The sequence below is a fragment of the Saccopteryx leptura genome, chromosome 1, assembly GCF_036850995.1.
Source record: "Saccopteryx leptura isolate mSacLep1 chromosome 1, mSacLep1_pri_phased_curated, whole genome shotgun sequence".
Lineage (NCBI taxonomy): Eukaryota > Metazoa > Chordata > Mammalia > Chiroptera > Emballonuridae > Saccopteryx > Saccopteryx leptura.
In genome coordinates, this window is record NC_089503.1 from 199,645,777 (window position 1) to 199,655,143 (window position 9,367).

Below are 9,367 nucleotides of genomic sequence, written 5' to 3' on the forward strand. Positions count from 1 at the left end.
CCTTAGCTTGCTAATATTTTGTTGGGGTTCTTGGCATTTATATTCATCAGGGATATTGTCCTATAGTTTTCTTTTTCTATAATCCTTACCTGGCTTTGGTACCTTGGTAATGTAGTCTCATAAAGTGAAGAAGATTGAAAGTGTTTCCTCTTCTTTAATTTTTTGGGAGGGTTTGAGAAGGATTGCTGTTAATTCTTCTCTAAATATTTTGTAGAATTCACTAGCAGAGCCATCCACTCCTGGGATTTTCTGTGTTGGGAAGTTTTTGATTACTGATTCAATTTCCTGACCTATTGACCTATTAAGATTTTCTGTTTCTTCCTGATTCAGATATGGTAGGCTGTATGTTTCTAGGAAGTTATTCATTTCCTCTACCTTATCCAATTTGTTGGTCCATAATTACTCATAGTAGTCTCATGATCCTATGAATTTCTGTAATATCAGTTGTAATGTTTTCTCTTTCCTTTCTGATTTTATTAATTTGATTTTTCTCTCTTTTTTTTCTCAGTCTAGCTAAAGGTTTGTCGATTTTGTTTATCTTTTTGAAAAACCAGATTTTCATTTTATTGATCTTTTCTATTGTTTTTTTTTTTATCTATATTTCACTTATTTCCACTCTGATCTTTGTTATTTCCTTCCTTCTGGTAATTTGGGCTTCATTTGTTTTTCTTTTTCTAGTTCTTTGAGATGTGAAATTGGGTTGTTTATTTGAGATCTTTCTATTTTCTTGCTATACACAGTTATTGCTATAAACTGCCCTCCCAGAACTACTTTTGGTACATCCGTTAGGCTTTGGTATGCTCTGTTTCCACTTTTATTTGTTTCAAGATTATTTTTATTTCCTTTTTTATTTCTTCTCTGACCCATTGATTGTTCAGGAGTGTGTTGTTTAGTTTCCACATGTGTGTAAATTTTCCAACTTTCCTCTTGTTGTTGATTCTTGTTATAACATTGTGGTTGGAAAAGAGAGTTGGTATGATTTCAATCTTCTTAAATTTTCTAAGACTTGCTTTGTGGCCTACCGTATGATCTATCCTGGAGAATGTTCTATGTGCATTTGAGAAGAATGTGTATTCTACTGCTGATGAATAGAATGTTCTAGAAATGCCTGTTAGGTCTATGTAGTCTAATGTATGGTTCAACTCCAACATTCCCTGTTGATTGTCTAGGTGACCTGTCCATTGCTGAAAGTGGGGTATTGAAGTGCTGTACCATTATTGTATTGTCTATTTCTCCCTTCAGATCTGTTACTATTGATTAATATATTTAGATGCCCCAGTGTTGAGAACATATATTGATATATTTGCAATTATTGTCTCTTCTTGATGAATTGACCCCTATCGATTCATAAAGAATAGGACACTGATGAATTTGCATGTCATCCTTGTGCAGGTGTCATGCTGATCTTCTCTTTATTTTCTCAATTTTAGTAAATGTGCAGCTGAAGTGATCACACCCCACTGGGTTATGAACAGGTGAAATTGTTGTTTTAAGCCACTAAATTTTCAGGTGGTTTTAAACAGTAGTAGATGAAGAACTAAGGTGCTGCAGCAAAGAATTGATGCTTCTCATCTCTCTCCCTGCCTGTCAGTCCCTATTTGTCTCTCGCTCTGTCTCTGCCACAACCTCCCCCCAAAACCAGCAGTAGATAATTCATTAACATTTAATCTGATTAATGAGTATAGAAAGAGAGGTTGAGGGTCCATAGTTCAACCCCTTCTCTCTTTCTCCTTTTGGGAGGAAGAATCCCTGTTCTCCTTTAGTCATTCACACTGTGAAACTGACAGGGTTAAGGTGCACTAATACATATTTTTTTAAATGATAAATGGGCCAAGAATTAAAGTCAATATTTGGCTGAAATCAAGGCCAACACCAAATGAGAACAAGAACTAGGAATCTAGGATAAATCTGAAAAATAACTAAAAATTTAGACTATTATAATAATTTCAGTAGTCACCAATTGAAAGTTGATTAGTGAAATTAAATGTGTTTTAAATATGTTTAGCAATGTAGTTCATTTTCTTTTTTTTCTACATTCCTTATTTTGTCAAAATTGAAAGTCATTTGTCAAGATTTTGAATTTTTTCTCCTCATGAAATTTTAAGATGGCAAAAACGATCATTTAATTCACTCTCACAAGATGTGAAAGTTCTCAAACAGGATTTTTTTACTGAGAGTACGTTGTGTCTTTGTATGGGATTTGGCCTGGATAAGTTTCTGTTACCTATTTTTATGGGAATTTAGTTTTCCTCATTATCAGAAGAATTTTGCTCTAAGGACTTCTCTTTTTTGGGGTAGTATTAAAGAATAATTCAAGGTGATTTTTCTTAGTTTTTCTTGTTCTGTCTGACCTACTTTTTTCTGGATATTCCCTGTTTTTCTCCAGGTTTTTTGTTCTTGATCAGTTTTGACCCAACTCTTACCTTTTGGCCTGAGTGTGGGACCCCACGGGGCGCAGGGGGGGGGTGTCCCATGCGACTGCTGCATCTGTCAGCCCAGCTTGTTACAGGCCCCCTGCTAGTCAGGGGACAAACCCCTCAGAATGTGACTTTATTTGGAAGTAGAGTAGTTGCAAATGTGATTAGTTAGCACACAGTCGTACTGGCATTGGGCAGAGCCCTGCTCCAGTGGGACTGATGTTCTTATAGGAACATGGTCACAAAGACAATGGTGGCAGAAGTTGGAGTCATGTAACTGCAATGCCAAGACTGCCAGGAGGACACCGAAGGCCAGGACAAGGCAAGGCCACGTTTCTGGGCAGGTTTCAGTGGGCATGCAGGCCTGCTGGTGCCCGCTGCCAGACATCCAGCCCCCCCCATACTCTGAGACAGGAATTCTTCCTGTTCTAAGCCACTCTGTCCCTGGTCCTTTGTTATGGCTGCCCTCGGGGGCTGATGACTAAGGCCAATGGGCTTCTTATCTCCGTGGCCCAAAGCTAGTACTGAGCAACCCAGCTGGATTTGCATTCACAAAGAGACGTAAAGGATCTCACTGACCACACAGTGCACACGGAACTCAACACTCAAGAATTTGGAAGCAGCTAATGTCGACTAAGGTCCGTCTACAGAGCTCAAGTCTTCTATGATCTAATTAATTTGGTTACACTGATGCTTTTAGAACCTTTCAGACCAGAGGTTCAGTCAGCGGGTCGTAGAGTTCAAGTTCACCTGGCCCCGAAGGTCCTGGGATGGCCCTGCGTCTTTTGCCTTCTTGTATTTTCCTGTAGGACACCTTCTCTTTCATCGTGAAGAAACTTGGCTTCCACAGGGTGAGTTCACCCCGGGGGGGGGGGGGGGCAAGTCCTCTCTTAGAAGCAGTGTTTTAAGTTCAGAATCACCAAGTCAATGAAGAAATCTCAAAGAATAACAATTTTTATTTGTTGATTGTAAAAATAAACAGATCCCCGTTGGAAAAGGATCCTGACTTTAATTCTCACCCCAAGAAGTGGGGGCTGTTGAGGGCATTCTGCCCATGTTTGGCTCGGCACTGGCGGCGAGGCTGTTCCTGCGCTCGAGCCGCGTGGCCGGTGGTTCCCGTGAATAGAGACAGGCTGACCCTGACAAAGCTATGCCTGCGTCTGAAGCCATTACACTGAAGACACGGGATGTAACTTTCTCTGGCTCATTCAATATTAAAATTGGAACTAGGTCAGAGTTGTAGGGATTTTTTTTCCTGCCCCATTTAATTCATTGTTCCCTCCCCCTTTAATAGCCTCAGAATATTCTGTGATCCAGAGTGTGTCCGTGGGCCTCACATTCACAGACTGATCCCGTAGGATGGGGCAGGGTTCAGTACACCCCAGGTCTTTATTTATTTATTGTCCTGTAACCAACACTGGTGCCTGCGTCCAACCAGTGCCCTTGTCCACAGGGCCATCAGCAATTATATTCCACATAAAAAATAGTCATTACTGTGGACAAGAATGATTTGTATTACTGTACATTTTCTAAGACCGAGTTATCAAATAGCTCACAGACAGCTCTCATTCCCTGGAGACCAAACCACCTGGGAGGCCACATTAGCTAAGACACCCTGTGAGTCTATTTTTTTTCTCTTCAGATGTTGTTCAAATCTTCCCTGAAACAGTCAAAGGCTTATTTCCTTACCTGTAAAAGGAGAGATTTGAATTCATGACTTCCGAGACTCTTCAGTTTCAGCATCCTCTTACTGGGGTGCCTTGGCCATGGTCTATGTGTGTACATGAGACTCATGGAACTTTTCTCACTAGTATGTCAGAACTTTTGAAGTCACTTGTGTTTGTCAAAATCGGCCATAGCTCTGAGTGTATCCTCTGTCTAGAAATAAAACCAACCACAAGTTCTGCCTCTCTCGTGTGTGTGTGTGTGTGTGTGTGCGCGCGCGCACGCATACAGCTGTATATGGAAGCAGGACCTGGCTGCAGGTGGGCAAAGTGTGTTTCACTGCCTCTACCAAACACGGCTTACAGAAGACACTGGTAACTTGGTTAATATGAGAAGGCGGAGCAATGCTGGGCAGATTTTGTTGATGGTGAAACTTAGAGAAACTACGATTCAAGATTTCTCTAATTCTTGTATACTTTCCTGCCGGGCTTACACAGCACAGCTTTTAAAGATTGCTCAATGATAGCAGAGGTGGTCGTGGTGGTGTTGGGGGTGTCCCCAGTCGTTGGAGATGGTGGGGCTGGCCGAGGCAGTAGAGGAGACAGGAAGACACTGATGTGTGACTTTCTTGGTCTGTTTACTTTGTTTCTTCTCTGTTAGACTAAGCTCTAAACTTTAAAACAACAGAGAAGACGAACAGAGCCCCCCCAAGTTTTGTAATTCTGCAAATGGTTGTTGCATGAATAATAGTTCCTCTGGACATAGAGCCCAGGTATCAACCTATTTAGTTTGTTAAAAAATCTACCATATTAGAAGCATGTGAAAGTATGAGTAAGATTTTGTGCAGCTGACATGTTTTGAGGATAAATATTCTGCTTTGTAGATTTCATCAGGTAAAACCCCACTCAGTTTAGAAATCAGCATAAAAACTTTTTTATTTAAATTTGTTTATTCTCATTTGGAGGGTGTCATGTTAACTAAAACGATATTATTGATGGTAAGACATAAAAACAATCACATTTCTTTGTTTCAGTCTTTCTTTTCTTTCATCCTAGTCATTTCAGTAGAGCGCTGGGTAGCATTCGGGAGGGTTTCTGGTAATAGCACACCTACACAGGCGTGCTGCAGGAAGCCGAGGTCCATACCTGATCCCCTCCGTAACTGTGGCTTGATGAGTCATATAGGAACTCGGGACGATTGCTACTGAATGGTGAAGATTACGTCCCAAATATCTTTTTCTGCACCAGTAATATAATATGGATTCAAGGGGCAAAAATATCAGAGGCTTAAATTTTAATACACACACACACACACACACACGCACTCACACACACATGTATTTCTGTCTACACAGAGACACACACCTACACAGAGGTTGCAAGGAAGACACAGAGGGTGGGCACGGAGTATGGGATGGTGAGGTAACATAACTAATGTAGCCAACACCTTGTGTGTGAGTGCCAAATGGCATCCGTCCATTTTATTATCACAATAACCCTGCACAGGAGTTCCCAGGTGGAGAAATCCAGAGTCAGGAGTTAGTGGCTGAGCTTAGTTTGGAAACAAGCGTTGCCTGACTCCAAAGCTCTCTGTCAGTGTCTGTTCAAAGTTGGATCCCATGTTTGCCTGACGACTTCACCCTCTGTGGGCAGGTGAGAACTGGCTGTCGTTCGGGGCAGTGTAGGCAGCATGTGTGTGCGGGAGTGTTGGAAAGGTGGGTGCTGGCAGAGAGGCACATGCTTTACAGGTAAATGCCCCCAACTGCGGCGGGGGGGGGGGGTGGTCCCTAGAGTAGATGGTCCAACCAGGCAAGGATAGCCAGGTCCAGGGGAGCTGCACAGGAATAAGCCTCCCCCTTCCCACCCACTGTCACCCTTCATTTGCAAAAAATGTTGGAGCCCCTGTAGACATGGGGCAACAGTGTGGTCACGGTCAGCCCAGGAGAGCCCTGCAGCTCTGCGGCCCCCTGCACTCATGGAAACACGGGTAGAGAAGGGAGGAAGAGATGGGGGCAGAGCCAGATCCAGCCCGAGCTGGAGGAGGAAGATCAGCTTCTAATCTAGTTTGAGAACAGGACCTCATCTTAAATGCCAGGATCAGATGAACAGCCAACATAGGCTGAAAATGTGTAAAAACTGGCGAAGATACTGTTAAGCCAATACAAGAAGGGAAAGGTCGTGGGGGGAGGGGGCCCCTTAGCACAACTATAGAGAGAGCTTTAGGAAAATATAACTCTCACATTTATAGACTCTCCGAACAAAATTTAAGCACAGTCACCAAACCAATCGCTCCATAGTTCTTTCCTCTGTGGAACCCTGATGAGGGTAGTGACCCACAGGCATATCCCTAGCACCCCAGGGCCGTTCCCAAGTCTTCCCCAATTAACTGGGACGACTCGAAGCTGGTAAGGCGTCCCCACTTCCTTTAGTTCCTTAGCGTTTGCTGTGTTTCTGCCTCTGTCTGGCATCCACCTCCCAGTAACTCGAGTTCATGGAAAAGGCCCCGCTGGCTTTGTACAGCGCCCTCTGCAGGACCGGTGGGTCACGTGCTTTCAAAGACTCTCAGTTCAGGCCTGGTGCCTTTGTGAGACATGCCTCCCCTCTCAAAAGCTTGCCTGCTCCCCTGTTCCCGGGGCCCCCATGTGCTCATAGAGTCACCTGAATCTTCAAGTAGTAATGTTCTAAAATTTTATCGGACAGCAATCATTGTGGTAGATTGCACGGTGGGCTCCAATTCTCGGCCTCTTCCTGTGTCCCTGCTTTTTGCCATTGGCCTGCAATTCTTCCCCCTCAGGGAGCAGAATATGTTCCCCACCCCCTGACTTTGGGTTTAGCCCTGTGACTGGCCTTGGGCAACAGAGTGAAATGGAAATGACACAATCCCATTCTGAGCCCAGCCCTTCAGGGGCCTTGAAGATTACCTTTCACCAACCTGACGTGCAGGTCTGGTCATTTCTGTTTGGAGCCACTGACTTTGGGATGGGGTTTATAATGTACTGGCAGCTAACCAATCCGATCACTTTTAGTACAGGGAAGAATTGTGGTATAATTTAAACCAGAAAAAAACACTAGTACTTTTAGAATAATTTCCCCTTTGTCTGCATTGGCTAGCTTATTTTAAGTGATTGAATTCACTCCGATTTGTGTTATTTGCTGAAATATATGTATCTGCTGGCATAGTCTAAGAAGACAATGCGTCTGCACTTTCATCCTATAGAACTTGGGGTGGGGAGGCTGTCCACGTGTTGCTGACAAAGCCACGACTCCTGCAGAGACTGCCACAGTTGAGGCAAACAGCTCATTTGGAAAGCCGCTAAGTCTACTTGCTGGGTGGCAGACAAGTTCATGGATGAGTCACTTACTTAGAGCTCAGAGCACCTTCTCCCATAGAAACACCAATATAATGTTCCTAGCGAGCACACAACAGCCCATTGAACCACATGCTCAGCCCAGTGACGCCAACGACATCATGGAGCACAGGGAAAACACTTGACTTTCCACTGTTGGGGTCTCCTCTCTCTGGGTCCCCTTTCTCCTTGTTTGCTCTTTCCAGAGGAGGAGGAGCAGCTGATTGGTTAAAGCCTGCTGTTTATTGGGTCTCCTTTCCTAAGTGGGCGGGATCAGTGTATCGATAGGCCGTGAGCACCCGCCACTATTTGTCTCTCAACCTGCCATCCTCTCCCACATGATTGCGTGAGTTCGTGGACCTGGAGTCTTTCTCTCTCTCTCTCTCTCTCTCTCTCTCTCTCTCTCTCTCTCTCTCACACACACACACACACACACACACACACACTCTCACTCTTTCTCTCTCCCCCCCACCCCCATCACAGACATATCTGACCCATGTTTCATATTTGCAAAGGCAACAGGAAATCCCACTTTAGTCTCAGGTCTAAGGTGGGTTCTAGAACACAGAGTAACCAAACCATTCTCTCCGGGAGTTTAAGACAATGCCTGTGCAGGTTGATGAACCAGTGTTTGGTGTCTCTCATGTAGCTGGTGATCCTCGCTGGCTACGTCGTCAGCCAGCCAGCCGGAGGGCCCAGGGGCAGCTTAGGGGTCCCGAGAGAGAGCCGGTTCGCTCTGTGCGTATCTCCTGCGGGATGTCCTTCCCATGTTCCAAGTCAGGGGCCGAGTGCAGCTCGGATGCAGCCCCCTTTCGTGTCTGGAGGGGACCCTTGCATTTCACAGTGACTCCTGTTTTGGAAGAATCTCCCGTTTTTCATGGAGGAGTAGTGGTCATACATGTATTGCCACTATGAATATTGAGTTGATTTTGGAGACTCTAAGAGAGGAAGTATATTTGCATCCCACCTCTTTAAAATGGCGTAAGAATGCACCAACTTACTGTTCTCAGTTCAGAACTCTGAGCTCTGACTGCTCCCTGACCTTGGCTTCAACCGACGACACAAATGTGTTCTAAGAGGAAAACTCAGCATCATTATCTGCGAGGTGTCTGACAGTCTTCAATTGTATCACTGTGCTGACATTACTCTTCTATTCAGCTAAAACTTGATTAATTCTGTCTCATCTTTTTCAACTCAAACTATTTAGTATAGACATGTGGTGGCCTTCCTGTTTTTAATTAGAACTTTCTAAATTCATTCTGAAAGCCATTTCTCTCTATAGTCTAAGTCTCGTAAGAGCTTAATGGGTTAGAATGAAAGACTATGTAAATTATCCTTTGCTTTCCTTACAAATTTTTTAGCTAGTAAAACATGTTACTGATAGTAATATATTTGAACTATAAAAATTTAATAAAACCTTTAAAATATTGAGATTTTCCAGCCTTCTTTTTATATAGTTGGTATTTAAAACCAAATTCAAATCTGTGTATCATATCTTACAGTTGAAATACTTCTTAAGGTCAAAGGGAGCCCTCACCTATGGAGAACAGGTGACTTGAGCCCAGGGCTGAAAGCCCAAGTGAGGCGACCTTGTGCATCAACTCGGAATACCTTCCAGAAGCACTCTACAGGCTCAGGAACACCCTACTCTTACACGCTGTTGGGAGGCTCAGGATCAATGCCACCCACACTGGGCCTGTGGCAGCCATGACCCCTGCTCAGCCCCGTGCACAGTCCTGGTGCGTGTCCATGGCAGGTGGAGAGGGGGTGGTTTTGGGGCCGAGGCTAGCTGCTGGGCCACGAGGCAGCAGGGACATTCCAAGAGAAGCAGGGACAGGCCCCAGAAAAGAGGCAGCGCAGGAGAACTTGATCCTGGCCCCATGTCACCAAGGATCAGATGGATCCCCTGATCCCACAGTGGCATGAGTGACTCAGTTCT

The 9,367-nt window shown here is 44.2% G+C and overlaps 1 non-coding gene across 1 annotated transcript; it reads right to left on the reverse strand.

The window, feature by feature from the left end:
* Positions 1-1,347: 1,347 nt before the first annotated feature.
* LOC136390279 (U6 spliceosomal RNA) lies at positions 1,348-1,456 on the reverse strand. The gene has a single exon (XR_010748701.1). It is a non-coding gene; the product is annotated as a U6 spliceosomal RNA (small nuclear RNA).
* Between the last annotated feature and the right edge of the window lie 7,911 nt (positions 1,457-9,367).